Source organism: Seriola lalandi, unplaced genomic scaffold (genome assembly GCF_002814215.2).
Source record: "Seriola lalandi dorsalis isolate HSWRI2012SDOR001 ecotype SW California unplaced genomic scaffold, Sedor1 jcf7180002054464, whole genome shotgun sequence".
Taxonomy (NCBI): Eukaryota; Metazoa; Chordata; class Actinopteri; order Carangiformes; family Carangidae; genus Seriola; species Seriola lalandi.
Genome location: NW_019525017.1, coordinates 1,087,833 through 1,093,608, shown reverse-complemented (window position 1 = coordinate 1,093,608; position 5,776 = coordinate 1,087,833). Strand labels below are relative to the sequence as shown.

Genomic DNA, 5,776 nt, shown 5'->3' with positions numbered 1-5,776 from the left:
CAGAATCTGATTAATCTCTTTCGCTGTTAAAGCTACAAAATAAAATTGAAGCAACATAGTGTGGATTTTATGGAAAAGACTGACATGGACACTGGAAATGAATGGATTTATGAAGAAAGCTTGAATATGATATACTGCCACTCAGTGCTCAATCTTTTCTCAGCTGAACAAAATGTTCCCCATGTTTATATTTGGTTCTCAACATCTCCCCCAGACAGCAGGACAGACTCTTTCTTTATTAATGTCTGTAGAACTGACCAGTCCAGGGTTTTATTTTATCAAATGTCATGTGATTGGGTTGTACCACAGGAGCTGAAACACTCAGACAGAAAAAAATCATAAAATTTTAATTAAATTTTTTTTTTTTATCTCCAACCTTATATCATGTAAAATTAATCTTATACTAAAGCTCACTAATACTAAAAAACAGTGTCATGGTTTTTACTGTAATTTATTTCAGTGACATAATTTGTATAAGCTTTAATTGTTTGTGTATTGCAATGCCAGTAAAAAAAATGTATGAATATATAATAAAATGTTGAGCTATGCACCATATTTGTGTTTGCACATTAAATAGTTGTTAGATGATATGTACACAGACATTCACAGACATATACAATAACTGCTACAAAAACCTCCTCTCCTCAAAACTCAAGAAAAAAATCAATTAGATTTAATTAAAGAAAAGGGTATATAAAGTGAAGTACTGTATATCATATGATGTTCACTGCCAGTAGCAACTACAGTGTAGCTTGTAAAACCACAATCACATTATGGAAATATTCCCTTTGATTCCTGAAACACTCCAGGACGTCACTTTTCAAAAATAGCCGACATGTTTTTTTGTTTCTTGTTTTGTTGCCACTGGTTAATTTTGACGTGTAAAACCATGTTGTCTTCAGAATGATCAACCTGAATGAATGACCTTTCCTATCGACCATCAGGGACTATACAGGACTGATGTACGCTCAGTCTCATATAGAAATATTAACACATTTTATTCATAGATCAGCTCAAAGGTAAGATCAGTTCACAGTCTGGTCGAATTTCACTCCACAGTACAGACAGAAATATTGCTGCTCCACTTCACATCATTCTGCTCGACTGTAGGTGTTAGTCGTAGTAGAGAAATTATTTCATTCACACATGAGACTGTCATTTTAATTGCAGGCTGTTTGCTATGTTCCGTTATGCCAGCTCGACTTTCGCTCTGAATTATTGATCAGTTGGTTTTGTAGTTCGCCGTGTTTAAAATGCTTTTAAGGATGTGAGTGCGTGTTTTGAGGTCTTTGCATGAAAACCCTGAACTTTATTATTTATAAACACACGTAACCTTTATGGAAAGAGGGATCTATTTAATCATCCACTCTGTCCTTTCACCTTTTTTTTATGTGCATTGAGTTGCTTGGCTTTCACAGTGCAGGCAGTCTGATGAACATATGTTTTTCTCCGTCTTCTTCAGCAGACGTGTGCATCAGATGTATCACTGCGAGGCCTTAATTCTCTGTTAATTTTCCTCTCATAATGGACAAACACATCCATCAAACACACACCACATATGTGTACAGCATCCACAGACAATAACTGTTAACATGAACACACCACATGCGCGCACACACAGAAACACACAGAGAATCACGATCTCACACATGCACAAACACACAAGCACTCTGTGCCACTGGGCAGGGACTAGCCTGAAAGATTGAAAGCAATTAAAACTATCATCTGCAGTGGCTCTGGGCAGGCCTGTGGCTGCGAGGGGGGAGCTGCCACTGTGCATCAGCCTCTCAGTCTCAGCAACGCGCAGCGACATGAGAGGGAGAGTCGCAGCTCTTCCCGAAAACACACAGGCACTGCCACGGCTCCCCTCGCAATACACACACACACACACACACACACACACACACACACATGTATGCTCACACAGGGCTTTGTCATACAACTGCCGTAACGCTCCTGCTGCTGATGTTTCACCGGCTCCTGTGTTTCAGTGTCTTCGTCTGAGAGCTGAGCGCACCATGAAGCCCAGAGATAGAAGCCAACCAACGCGGAAACCCTCATGTGCGGTGACTGAGCTGAGCCGTTTTGTAACACTGTGACAATATTGTTGAGATTTAGTGCACTGTGTACGGCTTCATAATGGCCTGGCCTGAAGCACGAGGAGCCAATGTGTCTCCAGAGGTGAAGTAACACAAACTATGAAGAGACAAAAAGTTTAAGTCACGATGCAATGATATGAGAAGATTGTGAAAGATGCCTTTGGTGCCCGGATAAATGCTTGTTTTTTGTTTTTTTTCATCAGAGCCTTGGGTACATGTAATGGCCGACAGAGGAAATAGTTATTGTTCCAGTAAAGACTTTTGTGCTTTGGGATGCTTCATCGGTGCATATACACAGACACACACCTGCACACAGAGCTCATCAGTCTGATCTCATTAAGTGGAAGTACTGTAACTCCAAGCTGTTCAGGCCAAACTTGGAGCAGTTACCTGTGTTCAGATCCTTGGGAATGGTGGCTGTCTGGCTCTGTCTGGACTGGCCCTTAACAAGTCTCCTCAGGACAACCACCCCACCATTATCAACTACTGTTACTGTTTCTCTCTCTCTCTTTCTCTCTCTCCGTCCTCACCCTCCGATCAGCTCTCAACCTGTCACTCTCACTTAGCATCGACATTAGCACCGGTGGTTTCCTCATCCTGGTTCTCTTCACCCCTCCCCGCCACCATCTCCCCTTGGTGCGTTTGAATACATATCTTCGATATTCAGCCCCTACTTAATTTGACAGGCCCCTGTTTTGTCAGTCTGACAGGCCCATAGCAGGACACTAATAGGCCACGGAGACCACCAGCAAAGGCACCAGCCAGGGAGGCCCCTGCGGTGCCAGTCCCCATCACCCTCCACGTCTCTCCGGGCGATGCAGGCAGGAGAGAGGGGGTCAGGGGTGGGGTGGTCAGGCGGCAGTGCTGTCACACCAGGCCACAGCAGACTGGACCAGGCCTCAGTACTGACACCCATCACTGCTCCTCTGTAACCCTCCCTCCCCACCACCGCCACCACCACCACCACTCAGTACACACACACACATGCACACACATAAAAGAGGGTGAAAAGAGCAGCCAGTGGGGGTATCCAGGGATCTAATGACTACGCCTGCCACTCACAGCCATGACTGCAGTCGTCACAGCGATGGCTGCTGAGAGAGGGAATTAACTGCACGCTATTTGTTTAGTGATGGACCCACCGTGGAGCAGCTGCGACGGAGATGTGTGTGTAGGGATATCTGTGCGCGTGTTTCCCTTTAGGCCGCCTGTCTGACCAATTGTGACCTGCTAAACTCTGATCATGGTTAATTGGTGGCTGGTGGTGGTGAGGAGGAGGGCTATTGTTCTTCTGTTTTTGCTTCTCAGACAGGTGGGAGAGGAGACCGGATCACGACATTGAAGTTACCACTTGCTCATGAGCTCATTTTTTTAATATGCAGATATGAATGAGGCTTCTGCCCGGTTCAGACTCATATGTTCTCACATAAACAAGCCATGGTAGCCGTTTGGCTACAGGGATCACTTTGGTCCAGACTAAAATATCTCTGCAATATTGCAAGAATGAACCATGATGAAACTTTGTACAGACATTGTTTTCCCGAGGATGAAGTATAGACTTTGTTAACACCTGACTTTTTAAAAAAAAATTTATATGAAATGTCATAACAGCTATTGGATGGATAATCATGAAATCAGGTACAGGTTAAAAGTTCTGTCCAACATTTTGGTCTGTGACCAAATAACTGCCATACCCATCTGCCTCAGCTCTACTTTGTTTTTAGCACTAATTAGCACATGTTAGAGTAACCCCGTGACAATAAAGGGTTAAAATATGAATATAAAGTTACTTCGTTTTTTGTTGAACAAATAGTGCTTTCATCTCAGTTGAACAAATGATCAGCCACTCAGTAATCATAGTTGGTTAAGTCCCACCTCTGGTTGAACATGACAGGTGGAACACAAAGTACCTGCACAATCAAGGTTGTGTGAGAGACAGAAATGAGACGTGCTCGTGTAACGGCGACGGGGGGGAATTGATAAGTAGCATTAAAAAGTAAACTGTGAGTAAAACCTACCAGCTAACTAGCCAACACAGAAGAGTAAAGTAGAAGCACACCGGAAGTTTGGAAGTCCGGTGTTGTCTTTTCCAGCTGTCTCGGTAAGCTAGCAGCGTGGTGCTAATGTTGTTATTTGTGTGTGCGGCGCTGCGTGGCCTCTGTGGAGTTGTTTGGAGAAATGTGCGGCCGGAGTTATTGATTGCTGACTGTGCTGTAGCAGCAATGTTTAAGGCAGATGTTTAAGATGTAAATATTTAAATTGCAGTGTTAATATTTTACTGTGGGAGATGTGAGAGTATTTTAATGTCACCTGTATTTTCATCAGAGAGTGGGCATTGCTAATTATAGCAGGGCCATATGTAACATGATGATATTGATTAAATATTTCCTGATATTAAATTAAGGTAAAGCTTACAGCTATTGTCATAATATTTTTGTTTTTTGTATTGTCTAATCAGTACTATAAGCCTGTGTATATTCTCATTTGTCCAGGTCATAGTATCCTAAAGGAGTTTTTTTAAATCGAAAACAACTGGACTAGGTTATTTGTCTGGGAAGACGTTTCACCTCTCATCCAAGAGGCTTCATCAGTTCGTGTACGCATCTGACCAGGCTAGGACTGGTCCTTAAAAAACTCCTTTAGAATCAGTACTATAGTGTACAATGATGTGTGCTGTTATGATGGTACAATGATTTAGATATTGCTCTTGAGACATGAGAAGTTTTTTGAACTAGAGTGTAATGCCAGGCATGGAAATGTTATCATTGAGTATAATATTGTATGTGATGTGGTTAATGTTACATTGTCATTGTTATGCTTTAGTGTGAATGTTGTGCAGCAAATAGATCGGATAAAATCTTAAACTCCTGTTTGCCATCAGGTCCGGTCGTATGGAAATAGTGAGAAACACCCCTGGAGATCATTCCTACTGATGACGAGCCTCCCAGTAAAACTGTACTTGGAACCTGGAGCCCAGAGTTGAGTCATCGAATATTCCACCTGGTGGTAGGGTGGTGCAAGTCGCCAGGACTCCCACACACCCACAAAGAGTGCCCACTATTCCAGAAAACTGTCACCGGACAGTCACAGACAACGCTTGGGGACAACGGACATTAAAAAGACTGAAAATGATCACAGATAACAGACTTTATTGGCTTTTCATACACTAAAGACTTATTTCAAAGGGCTCCTTTTCTTTATATTTTTAATCTTTTAATGAACCTGTTATTTACATGCTGTGAATTACTACCTGCAAGTTCATTTCACTAAAGGTTTTAAATTGCAGCTTGCCTTGTGTTTCATTTATGGTTCTTTTAGTCTATATTTCTGAGCTCCTTACAAACCTAATTACGGTGTAATTATCAGGAGTGGGCTACATTAGCATGCTAACACCCAAAACTACAACAAGGAACATGGGAAACCTGCTAAACATCATATGTTAGCATTATCATTGTGAGCATGTTGGCAATGCTATTTTAGCTTGAAGCACCATTGTACCTCCTTACAGCCTGTGTGGTAGTAGACCTTTTAGTCTTGTTCAGTCTGCAGATGTGAAGGAGACTAATTTTGCCTTAAGCACTCATGAAAACCTCTTTGATTCTTTGACTCTTTGTTTGAACTAATTTCAAGACTTTTTAGACTTTTTTCTGTTACTGTGTGGTTATCAGCTTGTTGTT

At 42.0% G+C, this 5,776-nt stretch overlaps 1 long non-coding RNA gene across 1 annotated transcript; it reads left to right on the top strand.

Annotated features, from left to right (window-relative positions):
• Window positions 1-4,041: 4,041 nt before the first annotated feature.
• On the top strand, window positions 4,042-5,384 carry LOC147818833 (uncharacterized). Its single transcript, XR_015437558.1, has 2 exons — window positions 4,042-4,200; window positions 4,981-5,384. It is a non-coding gene; the product is annotated as an uncharacterized LOC147818833 (long non-coding RNA).
• Window positions 5,385-5,776: the final 392 nt, after the last annotated feature.